The sequence below is a fragment of the Cricetulus griseus genome, assembly GCF_003668045.3.
Source record: "Cricetulus griseus strain 17A/GY chromosome 1 unlocalized genomic scaffold, alternate assembly CriGri-PICRH-1.0 chr1_1, whole genome shotgun sequence".
Lineage (NCBI taxonomy): Eukaryota > Metazoa > Chordata > Mammalia > Rodentia > Cricetidae > Cricetulus > Cricetulus griseus.
The window spans coordinates 57482044-57500170 of NW_023276807.1; positions in this window are offsets into that span (position 1 = coordinate 57482044).

Sequence of the window (18127 nt, forward strand, 5' to 3'; positions counted from 1 at the left end):
CAACTCAGCAGCATGCATTCAAAGGACATCGAGATATGTGTGTACACACAATATGTATTAAGTGCCATGCAAAAGTCTAGCTCCCTTGTTGGGTTTATAATTTCAGGTTTATCTTCATGAATTAAATCACTAAATAATGAATTTCAGTCAGTGTGATACTAGCACTTGGGATAAATGAATTAATGCTTCATTTTACAAAAAGATGACTTGCCATCCTAGGGCATTTCTAATTTTTCACCTGTTTTTGGTTGGTTGGTTGGTTGGTTGGTTGGTTGGGTTTTGTTGTGTTGTTTTGGTTTAGGGGTATTGTTTTTTCATTTGATGGAGAAGTCCTTTTCTAAGTTCCTTCTTTCACTCATCAGACCAAATGGCATGAAGGGAGCACTCATAAATCTAACAGGTTCTCTGTTTCTTCTATGTTCCTTTATGTTTTCTACCCAGTATGGACAGAATGTGGTGAATATTTATTAACATTTGGAATACCTTGGGAAATTATGTGGGTTTTCTCCCACTTGGATGTTTATTCTCATGCATCAGATTAAATGTGACTGATGGGTTTCTGTATTTGAGAAGCTTCTTTCATTCCTTGGCATCAAAGCAAGTCTCACAGTGGCTTTCTGAGCATTGACCTTTGGGACTTTCTCTTTTTTTCCCTGGAGCCAGTACTCGATGACTTGATTCTCAGGAGCCTACCTTTAATACAACTTCAATCATGTGGTTAGAAAGGGCGAGAACCAGGACTACAGTTGTAAAATGGATCACTCACACCAGTGTTTATATGGAAATGTAACCATGCTAGGCTGTCATTCATGTGTCTTTAAAACCAAGCAATTTGGGCTCAGAAGTAGAATGCTTGTATGAAGCCCTATATTAAATCCCTTGCACTACAAAAACTAAAAACATAAGCAAAAATAAAAGTAAACAAAACACAAACAAAAACAAAAACATTTGGACCCAAGACTTCATTTCACAGTAGGATTCACAAAAAAAAAAAAAGCATGGATATCCATATTACAGTTTGTCAGCTGTCACTTCTGAGCAGCAGCTTTGTTGGAAATTAATTTCTGAAGGTATTTTAGTAGTTTTGATTTAAGACCAAGAACTATGGGAATGGAACAGGTTTAAGTAAGGCTTATACATTCCTGAAAAAGAAATAAATTTATGTGCCTATTCTAGCGGTATGTTAGGCATCTCATATTTTCTTTATCTTGTCTAATTCTGACAACAGCTTTCCAAGGTATTTTATTCTTACTTTGCAAATGAGAAATTAGAGGCTTAAAGTCACATAGCAAGCTAGAAAAGAGCCAGCTTTGAAACAAAGTGCTGTCAAATTATAAAGTTATTTCTTCTACACACTGATGTCTTCCTGCTCCAGTTATTTCTTATAATGAACACTATTATTCCATAAATGCATGCAATGTTTAAACAAGCTCTCTGTGATGTCTGTAAGTCATCTTTGAACAAGATGACCTTACCACTTGGTATGACCCAGACTCCCCTGGGTGAGTTTCCATTGTGTTGGTAGAAGTAGTCAGAGTGTTGCCGTCATAGTTATTTTGCTCATGGCTCTGACAAAAATTAGCTTAAATGAGGGATTTATTTTGGCTTGAAGTTCGAGAGTGCCGTCCCCATGACAGGGTAGGCATGGCATCGGGAATACGAGGTAGCAGGTCACATTGCATGCAGAATCAGGAAGCATAACGAGATGATTGACCACATCTGGCACATGTATCTTTTTAGTCAGTCTAAACCCCATCCCCACGATATGGTGCCACCTACATTTAGGGTGGGTCTTCCCACCAAAGTTAGCCCAGAAACTCCCCCACAGACATGTCCAGAGTTTGGTTTCCATGACAACTCTAAATCCATCAAGTTGATATAAACCATCTTACCTGCCTTTGCTTCCAGAATTCCCCAGTCTCAAAGGGAAATTATGTAAGCACCTCTCCAAACTCTTAGACCACCCTGTTCACAACTTCCTGGTAGGACAATGGTTCTCAACCTTCTCGATGCTGTAACCCTTTAACACAGCTGTGCTGATCCCCCCTCAACAGAAAACTATTTTCCTTGCTACCTTATAAATGTAATTTTGCTACTGTTATGAATGGTAATGTAAATATCTGTGTTTCCCGGTTGTCTTAGGTGACCTCTGTGAAAGGGTCATGACCCACAAGCTGAGAACTACTGCTCCAGGAGCAACTGCTCTCTAGCTTCATTTTCCCTTTTCTCCAATTTTTGCATGCTTTATTAGTTGAAAACTTGAAAGTATAATAACATAGAGCAAATTAAACTGAAAGAAAGTTTAACTCTTGTATGTACACTAAGAACCTCAAGAGCTATAAACCACAAAGTAAGACCTGAACAGCCTCGTTGCTTTAGGGAACTGTTCATCCAGCTGTCCTCATTCTCCGTCACTCATCTTAACTTCTCTGCTTCTGGAGCCATCTTGGTCTTCAGAAATATAAGAGGAAAATCCAGACAGAGTCCTGACACCATAGACTCAGCAAGACAATAAAAGTTGATTTTAGTTCAGTGAACAGATTGGCTGAGCATTTTTTCCAGTTGTTCCTCTGGAGAACCCGATTTAAATTGTGTTGTGCTAGACACACTGATATGAGATACATACACACACACACACACACACACACACACACACACACACACACACACATCTTTTTAAAATGTGTGTATATATAAACGTGTGTGTGTGTGTGTGTGTGTGTGTGTGTGTGTGTGTGTGTGTGTGTGTAGGCACATGTACACACACCCACACAAACAGATCATGGTGAAAAGCAGTTTTCTTGTAATGCTGGAAGTTGGCAGGCAAAGCGTCTGTGCATTTCAAATAAGAAAGAAGTTGATTCTCTAAGCTCCAAACAAAATTAAAATGCCTTATATCCATATGTATGTATGTATGAATGCCTGCAAGTATGTATGTATATCCATAGTTATCCATGAGCTTCCCTTTGATGACAAAGCATTTTCCCATTTAGGATTCTCCATGAGTGATGACGGAGGAGCTAACCTGCATTTTGCTTTAGTGAGCCTGGCCACCATGAAAACACAAATCTGGAGATAAAGGCTCCAAATATGGGCTAAGCAATGCCCAAAGCCACCCCCTTCTTCCCCGTCACTGGCTTGCCTTATAAAGGCAGACATTCCTCATCTGTGTGTAATGTTCTCACAAGAGTCCACTTCCTGTGCTGCACTTGCTAATTGAATTCCCCAGTGGGATGAATACATTTCTTTGCCAGCTTGAGAACGCATAAACTGTAAATATTGATGACAACAGACTCTCATTCCTCCTGTTGTTATTTACTTTAAGATGTTTGCTAGGGCAGTAGTTTTGCATTTGACATTTATATAGGTCACAATGAGCTAATAGCCACCTGCCATTTGGGATGCCTTTATAATGAACATTATGGAAAATTGTGAAGAAATTCTCTGGCATTTCTGATTTGCATACTAGCTGGGATGGGGTTGGTCTTCACAATAGTGAGGCTATTTCAGTTCACATTAGTTATATTGTAAAGCTAAGTGCTTGATCAGATTCACACAAGGGCCCAGCGGCCAGGAGCTTGGGCTGGGCTGAGCTAAAGCTCAGATACATCATCGGGCACTGAAGATGACCCTGACCTTTAAGCTGGAGCTTCTGGGAATCTCAGAGTGAATGGCATCTAAGCACAGTGGCAGGATTTCAATGAACCCTAATAACCATGTAACAGGTTATTCTCAATTGTTCTCTAAATATCTATGACTTAAAGATTTGGTCACCAGCCTATGATGCTATTGGGATGTTGAGGACCCTTTATAAGGTAGGGTATAGGAGGAGAAAAGGAGATCATTGAGTATATGCCCTTATAGGGACATTGGCGGCCTAGTATCTCCGTATCTCTTCCTACTTCTCAGTCACCTTGAGTGTACACCTTGTTCTGCCACACACTTGCTGTCACCGTGTGCTGCCCCACTACAATGCCAACTGACTGTGAACTGAAACATTTGAAACTATGATCCCAGCTAACCCTTTCCTCCTCACAATTGACCACCTCAGATATTTTGTCATATTAACAGAAAGCTAACTGTTTACAATATGTATTCATTTGTTTAAGTTTTTGTAATTTTTAAATTATGTGTATTGTGTGAGGTGTGCACATGCGTGCAGGAGCCCACAGAGGCTAGGAGAGGGTAGAGGATCTCTTGGACCTAGAGCTAGTTATAGGTAGTTGTGAGCTGCCAGATATGGATGCGGAGAGCCTGGTCCCAATGGAAAAGCACATACTATCTGCCTGGAAGACCTGAGCCCATCCAAATCTGGGCTTACAAATGAACCCTGCATCATCATTTTTTTAAACGTATGGGATGGAAATAAGGTATTTGTTATATAAGTCACATGCACTTATAAATACGTAAGGTCTAATACAACACTTTAAAAACCATCTCTCCAAAATTGTTCACTTTGCTTCCATGTTTCCTTATCAACTACTGAAATTAGCTATAAGGTGTAAAAATGAGGCCAGCACCAGGGTGATGCTTTTTGAATATAATTCCCCATGTAGTTGATTTCTGGACTAATACTGTGTGGTGTTTACTTTGGTTTAGAGGAAGGCTCTTGCTTATTGGGAAGACTGACCTGTAATGTATTGGCCTTAAACTCATGATCCTCTGAGCTCAGCTTCATGAAACTGGGATTATAGACATGTTCCACCATGCCTAGTGAGTCACATTTTTCTGTAATTTTAAAAATTAAAAGCCAAGAAAGATGGGTGGAAGGAATAACACTGTTTGGAAACAGAATACACTATTTTGTTTCAGTAGTGTTTTATACCCACATCAAAGGGGAGAATAACCACTAGATAACTTTACAGCATAGCCCTGTGACAGTGTGTACCGTCTGAAGAAGAAAAAATGCAACTTTTACTCTTCTCTGCCACTTTTTATAATAATGTTATTGTGGCCACTTCTAAATTTCCTTTTTGTGAATTTTTTTGGATTGAGAAAACTAGTACATCATTTGATTTTTTGTTGGCTATGGTTCTTACTCTGAAGTAGAAAGATATATATATTAAGTAAGAAAATCCAGAAGTATCACTGAGGACAGGGACTGAAGGTATATAATCCATAGAAACAGATTATTACAACAATATTGTGTTGAACAATTCTGTCTGCCCAGAGTCCCTTAACTCTGAGCCATCATAACAACAGAAAACACCAGGACCTTGGTTTCTTGAAAAGATCCCTTCATGTGAAAATACACACACACACACACACACACACACACACACACACACACACACACACACCAAGAATAAATGGGAAAACACTCACTGGTTTCAGGGGTATGACAAAAAGGAAGGAAATTCTGGAACATCTTAAACTGCCGAAAAGGGAGAAATAACTTTTCACAGTGCCAGCCAGAAGACAAAGGAGAATGTGAGGGAATATTTCCAGTCAACTCTGAGGCAACTTGAACACCAAGCAAGGATATCTGAGTTCGATCCTCAGCACCCTTGTAAGAGTAGAACACTGCGAGGCATGCCTGCAATCATACAGTCTCATTGCTGGGGAAGTATAGACAGGAGGATCCCCAGATCTCATTAGTCAGACCGTGCAGCTAAGTTGGTGATCTCCAGGTTCAGTGAAAAACTCCTTCAAAAAAATAAAATAAAATACTCTGATGTTGACCTCTGACCTCCATAGCATGTGCCCTCCCCCACACACACTAACCCAGTGAATAAAAGGGAAATTTTACTGGCTGCTAAATCTCTAAGAGGGAGTTTGTGGATGGCGATCCACCTGGTCTCACTATGTTCCTTGTAACTTACTCACTAATTACAAAAGGAAAGGCAGTGATAATAAGGCAGGAAAGCCACAAGTCAGAATTACCAGCATCACTAAGGACAAGGAGTCTTCCTGCATCCCAGAAGTGGTACCCTGAGAAGAACATAACACCTCTCAGACTGTGATTCAGCAAAAGAGGCACAACTTCCATCTTGCTGCCTGAAAACACCAGGCCAATAAAATAGGAGGGCCATTTTAGCTCATCCTGTTGTCTGAGGTAGGGTCTAGGTCATCTAACAATGACTAGATTCTGTCAAGCTGATGGGTAACCCTCATAATGCCCTTGAACTCCTGACCCTCCTGCCTCCACCTTCTGTTTTCTGTGCCATGTTACTCTGTGGAATGCCACAGAGGGGCGTCATTTTGTAAAAGATCTGGGCTGTGCTCTTTAACAGGGTTAATTCCATGAAGGACTGAGGAGTTGTGTGGATGACGGCAGGCTAAAGAGCTGTGGTAATTAAGAGGAAGATGTGAACCTGCATTGGGTCTTGAATGGGAAACTTCTACAGAAGACATTGTTAGATAACGGCTGACAGCTAAACATGAACTGTGGGTTAGAAAGAAGTCTGTAAATATGTTAACTTTCCCAGATTTGCAGAAGTGAGCGGAGACAGATTCAAAGAAATCTATTCACATGAGGCTAAAAGCCATGGTATATGTGTGTATACATGCAGATACAGAGAGATCATAAATATGGTAAATATTCAAAAACTGATTAATGTAAGGGGTAGGGTATAACTCAGTGACAGAATGCTTGCTGGACAAAAGCAAGGATGCAACTACCAGTACACTCCCCACCCTTACCCCCCCAAAAAAACAAACAACCAAAAATAAATAAAAACAGCCAAAAGAAAAGAACATTCAAATCCATGAAAAGGAGGAAGGGTGAAGGATGAGTCTTTGTACTATCCCCATGTCTCTATGAATATGAAAGTATTTCCAAACAGAACATTAAAAAGGTCAGACTTTCCTTGTGGGGAGTTGCCAGAAGGCAGTGCAAATACTGGCCTGTTTTTAACCCACTGAGAGCTGCCTTGAGCCTTCTTTCTTGCAGCTTGCATTATTTACCCTGTGCCAGGGAATGGACCCAGTTCTAATCCTGACTGTTGCTTCATACCTTCTCCACCCGGTAAGGTCAAAATGACACAGAACAATTCTTACCACCTTTTAGGGGTCAAAGATGTCCCCACCACCCACCTTCCTCAATATATAATATATATATATATATATATATATATATATATATATATATTGAACTAGAGGCCTCCAAGTTCTAACATACGTGAGTGCCTCTTATTGTTTGCTTTTCTTGGGGTTTGTTTTTTCTGGAACACTCTTTGTCTTGACTGGAATTGTATGAACATATTCTGGGTACTTCTACAGTGAAATCAAAGAGGAAACACTATTTGGCTTCTTTGGGCAGGGTTTCTCTGTGGCTTTGGAGGCTGTCCTGGAACTAGCTCTTGTAGACCAGGCTGGTCACGAACTCACAGAGATCCACCTGCCTCTGCCTCCGAGTACTGGAACTAAAGGCATTTGCCGCCCCTGTCCGGCTGTAGCTTCTTATGTATAAAGACAGCTGGCATCCATTCAAAGAGGTCTAAGACAAAGACGCCCTCCTATGCCTAAACCATTGTTTCTCTGAGGATCCTATGCCTCTGTAGGTAGAGACTGCAGGTGGCAGTCTCCTGACTACAGGCCAGACATGTTATTTTTAAGCACTGGGACTCTATGCTTCTGATTGCCCATGCTTGTTCTAGGTTTGGGGAACTGAACCTCTCAGGTCATGCTAAGAATCATACCTCTTTACCACTGCAGGTTGGGGGCTGGGGCCCAGGAGCCCTGGGATGTTTTTCCAGGCTTGTAATGAAAAAAGTAAAATAAAACCAAAGCCCTTCCCAGAAAGAATTTTATTTAATTTTATTTCTCTTATTCTAAGTTTAAGAGTTGATTGCTGTTTTTTTGTTTTATTTTGTTTTGTTTTTTATGAAGAAAATCTGAGTGGGGACAAGGGGCTTTAGGGAGAAACATGTTATCTTTTGCCAGACAGTCTTCATGACTGGGGGATAAAAGTCCTTAGGTTTCAGAGGCCAGGCTAAGGCACGTAGTAACTCATGCTGGAACCCTCCACCAGGTTCTTTCTGCTTTATTCAAAGAATGGGGGCCTCAAACCTTAAATATCAATTAACTGGTCATATTGAGCCTGAGATGAGACTTATTTCTTTTCCTAGGCTGGAGAGTCAACCTGGGCTTGATTAGCACTCCATGTATAAGTACAGAGGGGCAGTAGAACCAGGTAAATTTCTCTAATGGAGATGGGAAATGATTGTGGATGAAAGATAGCTGACCAGCTTATGGGGACCAGCAGGGTAAATGTGGGACTTACAGCATGATGCTCTCATTCATTCATCTTAAATTTTTAAATGTTCATTGAGAACCTTTTATATTTCACATGTGGTTTCAGGGCTTAAGGTCACAGTGGTCAAAAAAGACCCCAAGCAATCTATGGAACAGGCTGTCAAATAGTCAGATAACAATCATACGGTGGGTGCCTCTTGGAAGTCTGATGGAAATGCAGCCAAGAAAGAAATTACCTCTAGTGAAGCTGGGACTCAGTGAGGTGACAGAGTCTTTATTAGGGAGTTAATGGTGACAAGTCTGAAAAAACAAGTACACACTTGTAGGAAAGAGGAGAAAGGACATTTCAAGCAGGCTAAAGTTAGGCATGAAACACAACTGGTCTGAGTATATAGGATTTGGTGCACTGAGGCTACACTGTGATATAGGAAATGGGGACTGAATCGTGATTTCAGATGTCCTCATGTGCTATGTTAAGGAGTCAGTCCTAATCGTCCTCAAAGGTCATGGGATACTTGGAAGGACTATAAACTGGGAAGCTGTGCAGTCAACAGTGTAGGGACCGTACAGGAGTGGATTATAGAGGCTGTAAAGGGTTAAGCCAATAGTTAGAAGAGAAGGTATAAGGTTCTAAATGAGTGCAGTTTGCCCGGGAAGGGAGACGTTGTTGTTTAAAAACAACTAATGATGAATTGGACATTAAAGAAAGCACAGGAGCCTAGCATGGCTTCATATTTATATTTCACTTTCCACATGGGTGTTGAGGCACTCCATAGAGACAGAGAAGGGTGGATCAGAACCAGCCTGGAAGACAGAATGGGAAACTTATTAACACAATACACCAAAAATCTAAGGACCTCAGCTATGACATGGAGGTAGAAAACACCATACAGTGTTCCCCTCTCTGTCATTCACCGGGCGTGTGTTCCAAGGCATCCAGAGGATGCTGAACCCTGTGTGTGCTTGTTTATTCTATGCATTCGGAGATATGTTGGCTTACAAATTAATAAAAGGCTAATTTTAAAAGTCTACTAACATAAAGGTAATAAAAATGGAACCATCGTAACAATGTACTGAAACAAGAATTAGTTGATAGAGACAACTTTTTTAAATTGTATTGCTGTACTTGCATCTTTTCAATTAAAAGAATCATTTTATAGATTCTCCCAAATTCCCAATATCACTACACCTTTCGGGACCACCTACTAGGCAAAATAAGGGTTATTTGAATACAATCATACTCCATCATGATTCAGTCTAGTAACTGAGAAGGCCACTCAGTCACATGGATACGCTGGATAAAGAGATGATTCATGTTGAAGGAAAATTAGAGACAGATAATACAAGGTGGCATCGTGTTACTCAGCACATCCAACAAATTTTCAAGGTATTATTTCTCTTTAGAGTTTTCCACATAAGACTTTTGAACTGTACTTGACTCTGGGTAACAGAAACTGCAGAAAGCAAAACTGCAGGTCAGGACCTGTGTGCACGTGCCTGTGGCCAGAGATGAGTCAGCTATTGGTACCAGCTGTTCCTTTCATTAGGACTTCAGAGGGACGCTTCAGAGATCAGAGGAAAATTACTGTAGAACAGGCTGTTCCTCATCCCTGCAATTCTTAACCCGTTGTAGCCAATCGAATAACTATAAGGTTCCAGCACACAGTAGCTAGCTGGTCCAAAGCATTTCGCCCACACTAGACAGGGGACTGACAGCAACAGGAGCAGCTTCCACACCATCCTTTTCTACACTGGGATGGGCAGGGCTTTGGAAAGAGTTTAGAAACTGGGGCTTCAAATGAATTTCCCTTCTGCTGCTCTTGGTTCCTATTCCAATGTGCTCACCCCAGCATCTCTCTGTTGGCCTTGCTTAGTGCCTCTGCACTGGGATTTTACAGTCTGTAAGGAATGAACTCCACTTAGACAAACCAAAACAGGCATGCTCAAAAGCCAAGCTGGTGCGAAAGCTGTTCATTTCACATTGTAGGTGATTTCCCACAAGTTGCCTATACGTTGCTTCTTGTGTCTTATTTTTGAATGAGGTGGCCACTATCTGCAGACCTGGCTCCCTGATTATTCACCATGTGGAGACATACCTCGACCCTCACAAATGCTGATTTCCTTGCTCTGCTGCAGACCCTCAGGGAGGCATGCAAATGCAGGGAACACGGCGTGGCGACTTTAGGCTGAAAGAACCGTTTGTATCGTGAAAATCCTTTTATGATTGTAAAGAATTGCGCACATCTGTTTCGTGACCTCTCCCTGAGGCTCTTGTGCTCTGTCAACTATTCCCACATCTGCCCTTCCTTTACTGCGAGGTCCTTTACCATAATTTCTTCTTGTCCGAGCACTAGCTGATGTCATGGCATTTACATACTGGATTCTCATCAAGTGAGACTCATTTAAATTGCGATTTTGGTTTTCACTTGATGATGCTCCTCCAGTAAACTCTAGAACACCAGAGAAAGGTATTTGTTCGCTTCTGTTGCACAGTGGGGATGGAAGCCAGGATACACAAGAAAAAGTCCTAGGATACTGGGCTTCCCTCAGCCTAGTATCCCTCCTAGTGGGCTCCACTGAGCTGGATTAAATCCCCCCACCAATGCTGGATTAAAAGTGTGTGCCACCATGCCCTGACATTTCTAATAGTACTTTTTTTCCTTCTTTTTTCTTTGCATATTTCTATCCTTGCAAAGTTTCCAATTTTAATTTAAAAAGCATGCTGCCAATATGGAAGCTGAAGTATTATGGCACAAAACGGATGGATTTTAGAGGGTGTTTGATTAAGGAATGATGATCAAGCCTTCAGGCCAATTACTTAACCTCTCTGAGTTCTGTCTTTGTGAAATGTGACTGACACTTTGCAACCTGGTGGCACTTGAGATCATGCATGTACAGCCCAGCAAATTTGGTTGGATTTCTACAAGTGTTTTCTGATAGTCAGATGGCAAAGAGATGGTAGTGGTTTTGGTATGTGTGTTACCCCATTGCCTAACATTGATCTTTCAAAGGACAAGAAACATCAGGGCGAGCTGAAGGAATTCCGTAGATCTAAGACAGCTGTCTTGAGATAGTGTCTATCTCATTCCCACATGGACCTTTAAAAGATTTGGTAGTACTGAGCCCTGGATAGTTACCTAGAGAGGGATCACAGCTATCAAGGCCACGTATTGTTTTCCTACTAAGAATATAATTTAAACATAAAATAAAGAAGTTGGAAGACCAAATTAAACAAAGCAATTTTCTGAACTCACCTCAGTATGAACACTCACTAGGCTGAGGGAAGCCCAGTATCCTAGGGTGGAAAAAAAGCTCGTGGAGCCCAGGAGCTCCTGGAGCTCTCAGGAGGAAGGGAGGGAGGGAGGAAAGAGGGGGAGGGGAAAAGAAGAAAAGAAAAGAAACATTTCTACAAGTGTTTTCTGATAGTCAGATGGCAAAGAGATGGTAGTGGTTTTGGTATGTGTGTTACCCCATTGCCTAACATTGATCTTTCAAAGGAACATCAGGGCAAGCTGAAGGAATTCTGTAGGTCTAAGACAGCTGTCTTGAGATAGTGTCTATCTCATTCCCACATGGACCTTCCTAAGCCCACCCCAGTTCCAGGCATATTTCCCTACTTCTGCCTCTTTGCCTACAGGTGTAACCATACTCCTTCCTGACCCAGAGCCCTCGTGGGATCTACTCATATGCACCACTGAAGTGACTGCTTGAGACTTTTCACAACAGAGGATAATGGGGAAGAAATCAGAAGCAACCTCCTAAGGTACCCATCTCTAGCAAGATGAAAAGCATAAAGGTGTGTGGTCCAATGAGGGAAAGCATCCTGCCTCTGGGTATGTGCAATAAAATCTACTTCTTATGACATATATACTTAAATTAATTTCTGAAAGGGTACATAAAATATTTGGTAGTACTGAGCTCTGGATAGTTACCTAGAGAGGGATCACAGCTATCAAGGACACGTATTGTTTTCCTACTAAGAGCTCCTGTCGAGCTCCAGGAGCTCCTGAGAGCTCCTGAGCGCCACGAGCTCCTGGGCTCCACGAGCTGGATTAAATCCCCCCACCAATGCTGGATTAAAAGTGTGTACCACCATGCCCTGACATTTCTAATAGTACTTTTTTCCTTCTTTTTTTCTTTGCATATTTCTATACTTGCAAAGTTTCCAATTTTAATTTAAAAAGCATGCTGCCAGTATGGAAGCTGAAGTATTATGGCACAAAACGGATGGATTTTAGAGGGTGTTTGATTAAGGAATGATGATCAAGCCTTCAGGCCAATTACTTAACCTCTCTGAGTTCTGTCTTTGTGAAATGTGACTGACACTTTGCAACCTGGTGGCACTTGAGATCATGCATGTACAGCCCAGCAAATTTGGTTGGATTTCTACAAGTGTTTTCTGATAGTCAGATGGCAAAGAGATGGTAGTGGTTTTGGTATGTGTGTTACCCCATTGCCTAACATTGATCTTTCAAAGGACAAGGAACATCAGGGCGAGCTGAAGGAATTCCGTAGATCTAAGACAGCTGTCTTGAGATAGTGTCTATCTCATTCCCACATGGACCTTCCTAAGCCCACCCCAGTTCCAAGCATATAAAAGATTTGGTAGTACTGAGCCCTGGATAGTTACCTAGAGAGGGATCACAGCTATCAAGGCCACGTATTGTTTTCCTACTAAGAATATAATTTAAACATGCAATAAAGAAGTTGGAAGACCAAATTAAACAAAGCAATTTTCTGAACTCACCTCAGTGTGAACACTCACTAGGCTGAGGGAAGCCCAGTATCCTAGGGTGGAAAAAAAGCTCGTGGAGCCCAGGAGCTCTGGAGCCCAGGTGCTCGTGGAGCTCTCAGGAGGAAGGGAGGGAGGAGGGAGGGAGGGAGGAGGGGAGGGAGGAGGGAGGGAGGGAGGGAGGGAAGAAAGAGGGGGAGGGGAAAAGAAGAAAAGAAAAGAAACATCAGCTAAGTATGACATTTTGATCAGGGCTTTGAAGCCCAGTCAGATGCTTGCTAGCTTTTAATGTGCAGGAGCTATAACAATGTAAGACATGAAGGCAGAGATGCAATCATACAAGCCCACTGTAGAAAGGAAGTCTAAAAGCCTTGATATGTGGAGTTTTAGTTTTAGTATGTCTTTGAAGGTTTGTTTTAATAGAAGACTCTTGAGACGTGGTTCAGATTAAAATGGAGATTGGTAAACACAAGAGTCTCATCTTCCCAATCTATGAGATTTGACATTCTCCTGCCCGGGTTTTGATTTATCCCATATCAGCGCATCCTTAGCATTTAACTGCTGGAGTTGTTTGTCAAAAGAATATGGTCATATTTTAATATGTAAGGGAAACACATACTGCTTTAATGTCATAACTCATGAAACAGCCCAGGAGATTTTTTTTCTCAAGAAAGCAATATGTGCATATGCACAAAATCTACGTGGACAGGTTGATTTGTGCAAGCACAGCCCCACTGGGTGGAGACAGCACTTCTTTCACTTCTGCTGTGTCGTGGCTCTGCTTCCTGAAGCATCAGTAGAATGATGGGGACTCCTGACAGTCAGTGTTAGTGCACAGATTTCAGAGATCAAGCAAGTACATTCACAACAAGGAGGGCATTTGGCTGGAGCACCTGACATTTCTCAGCAGCTCCAGTATGATAATGGGCAAGCCCAAAAGTGAATACGCTAATCAAGCCATTAAAGGCAGCAGAAGCCCTCTGCCCTGTTTGATTTCTTCCGATAATGATATAAAGTGCAAGTTTAATGAAGTCAATGGGTCCTGAACCTCTCAGCGTGTCCAGGCCTTTGGAGGAAGCAGTATTGAGTCTGCTCATGGTGTTCATTACCCAGTTACTGCTGTCCACCCTGGCCAGTGGACCCTGCTTGCAAGCAACATTATAGCTGGGACTTTCTAGGGCAGTTCTGGTTGCTATGGCCCCGCCTGCATTTTGTCTACATAAATTAGACCTTGTGTAGCATATTGGCCTGTCAGGGGACTAGGAGGAAACTGTATATTGTTTCTGGCATCCCTGAGCCCTTCTGCCCCTGACATCTGCTGTGCCTGTGACAGGGAATACATTCTTGACTCATTATCCGAGCAAGTGGAATCCCACCCTGACAGGACCATTAATCAGAATCTAGCAGTCCAGCAGAGAGAGAGAGAGAGAGAGAGAGAGAGAGAGAGAGAGAGAGAACATGCAAAGAAGTGAGGCACTTTCTAACTTTGGCTTTGGTGTCATTCATGGGTCTGGACAACTAACAATCCATCTTTCTGAGTGACAGCCCTGATGGATGGCATTATTTATGCTTTTGTGTATTAAAAGACAGCTCTGGCACCAGCTTGTCATTTTCACAGAGGTTTACAAAAAGTTGAAATTTAATTTGGAAGGAAAAGAGGGCAGAGATCAGAGGAGGCTGGTGAGCTGACAGTCTTCGGAGACAAGAGAGGGACCAATGGCACAGAAGTGAGAGGGTCTACGAGGTTGAGGGTGGATGCTGCATTCTGGGCAAGTGTGGGGCGGGGCAGCTGCTGGTGTTTTTCATGTGTGTGGTTATGTTAGGGATTCTGGAGGCTTCCATATTAAATTAAGCATGTGTTAATCACTGTGTTGAGATGAGTTGTTGAAAAAGATGAAAATAAAAAATGTGTTTGAATGTTTAGGACCAAGAAGCTACACGAGTGTGAAGGAACAATAAGTGGTTATCTCCATGACCAGAGCATTGCCTGAAATTGCAATTTCATAAGTGTAACTGGCTGTGCTGTTGCCTAGTAGATGTCAAGTATTAAACAACAACTGAGGGTAACATTTCTTCACATTGATTAAACTCTTGCTATGGGCTTGTGAACATGTGTGGTATGACCAAGAGTATAAAGTGAGAAAGAGATGGGATTCCATAGTAAACATTTCTCATGCTCCTTCCTTCCAACCTAGAGTAGGATACAGGAGGGAGAGGAATGAAGTACACATCTAAGATAAAGCAGCAATGCACATTTATAACCTTTATCTATAACTTTATGCTTTTGAATGAATTTACACTTCTACAGACATCTGCTTCAGGGCCCAACAACCAAAATGCATCATTTGCTTTAAATGAATAACACAGAGAAAAAGAAAACCTTCTAACCCTTGCTTTGCTCTTTTCTATTCTTGCCATGCTGATGTCATCACACCTTCTTCCCAAAGGAGTGCCCTCCTTGAGCACTCTGGGCTGATGTAGCACTCTGCCATTCCCTGGCAAGACAGCACAGCCTAGGCCCTTTCTTGCTCATCAGCTATGGAGGGGATCTAACCTGCTGCTCATATGGACATCAAGCCCAATATACATTCCTTTTCCTTTCTGGACTCTACCCCCCTTTCTTGGAAGGGGTATATGGGATTTTACTTAGCAGTCAGTTTTTCTGCAGCCCCATAGGTAATATTAGCTCTAGATCATGACCTTGGAAGATGGTGAGGAGGCACGATGAGCATTAATCAAACCCAAGAATATGCATGTACCACGGCACCAGACTACAAAATATCCAATAACGTACTCTATTCTAAGTCAAGATGAGATTAGTCTTAAAAAGCGCAGCTAGACCAGGATAACCAAACATTTATGACGGCATCACATTCTCCTCACCAGAATGAATCCAATGTCTAGATAAACAACAGTGACCAGGAAGTAGCCAAGTTAAGAAGTTGATGCCGGCTGCCAAGCAAAGCAGAATAAGCCTGACAAAGAATTCTTAGATGCGTTGTTGGGTTTTCTTGGCTGGAGTGTAGACCTCCTGAGCTACCCCATCTACTGGCTTTGTTGTCAGCACTGGGCTCTAGTGTCAGCTCAATTTCTTCTAGCTTTTCAAGTGTCAGTGTTCTTATCAATTAAAAAAGGATAGTTATAATTACTCATTCGAGTTGTGAAGATTAAATGTGATGACATATGTAAATTACATCATGAAAATTCTGGCACATAGAGATACTCAAAGAACATCTCAACCTTACAGGATCCACGGCTTTAAAAAAAAAATCCCTGCTAGAGTTTTTCAAAAATATCATTAGTTCTCTGAGTCCTACCCAAGAAATAAGACATTTGAAAGGATCCTTGATCTTTCATTTATCTGCCTAAAGTGTCATGTGGCATTACAGAGCACGTCACAGTTTAAGACTAGAAGATCAAGTATTGGAGGGGCTGAGAAAAAGGAAGTCCCTTAAGGTAGATATAAAAACCAAAGACACGGTGGAGGCTTTTCCTCCATCCTCTTGTTATTCATTAGGTCACACAAGGGTGGGAGGTGGACATGAGACAGAACAGAGTGGCTGAGTGTGGGGTATGGTTTTCAGTCTCCTTCAAGAGATTGAAAGCCCTTCTCTCTAGGACAACAAATACTGTAGGAGTACCCTGAAAATGTTTAGGTCTGACTGTCCCAGGCACCTCAGTTTCCTCCTAACTGAGGTGATCATATCTCCTTTAGAGGGCCATCAGATTTCACATCTCACATGGAAGGTGCCTAACCCAGAGTGGTGCTTGGAGCACAGGACATCTGCTGTTAGTGCCATAGTCTGGTGCTTGGGAAACATGTTTCACAAACGGATGCAGCATTGACTGGGGCAAGGGGGCGGGGGATTTGCCCAAATGTCCTGTAAGAAAATCCTGGTACAGGCTGGATTTACTTTCACATACTCTCTCTGCAACAGGGTGTTCCAGTTTGAGTGTGCTAAGAGTTTCAGTCGCTCTGAACAAAGATTTTCAGAGAAAGAAAGTGCTGGTTTGGGGGGAAGGATGGACATAAAGTAGAGCAGACAATAGCAGGAGTAGGACTTACATAGCACTGCTTTACAAGAAAAGGGAATGGAGACAGACCAACTTGGCCCTGGCACACATTCTTGTGCTCATGGCAAAGGGGGGACTTGAGAGAGGGCAGGATCAGGTCATCGTGTTCTGCTAGGGACTTGTATGAACTCACCTAGGGTTGGGCAAGGTTGCAGTGAGCAAGTGGCCTAGAAAGCCTCAGTTTTCCAGTGCAGGGATCCAAGTTCTGCTTCATCTCTAACTCCATGGTGGGGCTCACGGGGAGGGAGGGGCCCAGGAGTAGACAGCCAGTCACTGAATCACCCTAGACAGTATTTGAACATCTGGATGGAAGAACAGCCACAAGGAGGGGAAGGGAGACCCTCTCTTGGTATCCACATTAGAAGATGGTAATTAAACAGCATTTGTATGCATCTCAGTGTAACTGAGAAGGCAAACCTAAAGACAATCCAGCACAGTGGAGAGGAGCAGCTTGGATAAATTCCACTGTAGAGCAGCCGACTGTAATAATTAAGCATCTGCAAATGGCTTTTCAATAATCTCTTTAGTGAACTGTCTTCATTATTTTAGCAAATCCAAAAATTCTCTTAGAGCTCTCTATTTATGCTTTGTCCCTCTTATTTAATCTTCCTTGTGATATTTTTAAGTCTCTCATTTGTAAATTCTTCTACTATGTGGATATTTTTGTTTGAGTGGGAAATATTATAGACATCTGTCTTTGTTTTTTCCTGGTAGGATAAATGAGTGTCTTTCTGTTGGTCGTGTGACTTCCTTGTTGGTGAACTGAACAGTTGTGTCACCAGCTAGCCTCTATTCCATTTCTGGATCTTCTCTGGTCCACTCCTAGTATCCCAAGCATGGCTGGTAAGTTCCTTACCCCTAAAGCATCCAGACATAGGGCTGGGGTATAGCTCAGTAGTAGAATGTTTTAGACTCTTTAGACTCAATCCCCAGAACCACAAAGAAAGAAAGGAAAGGAGGGAGGGAGAGATGGAGAGAGGGAAAAGGGGAGGGAGGGATGAGGGAAGAAGGAAGAAAGGAAGGAAAGAAGGAGAGGGGAAAATTTTAAGTCCTCGTATATGGCTTTTGTCAGAAAATGTATGTAAAGTAACAGCCATAAATGGCATCATAGTCCTGTGGGAGCAT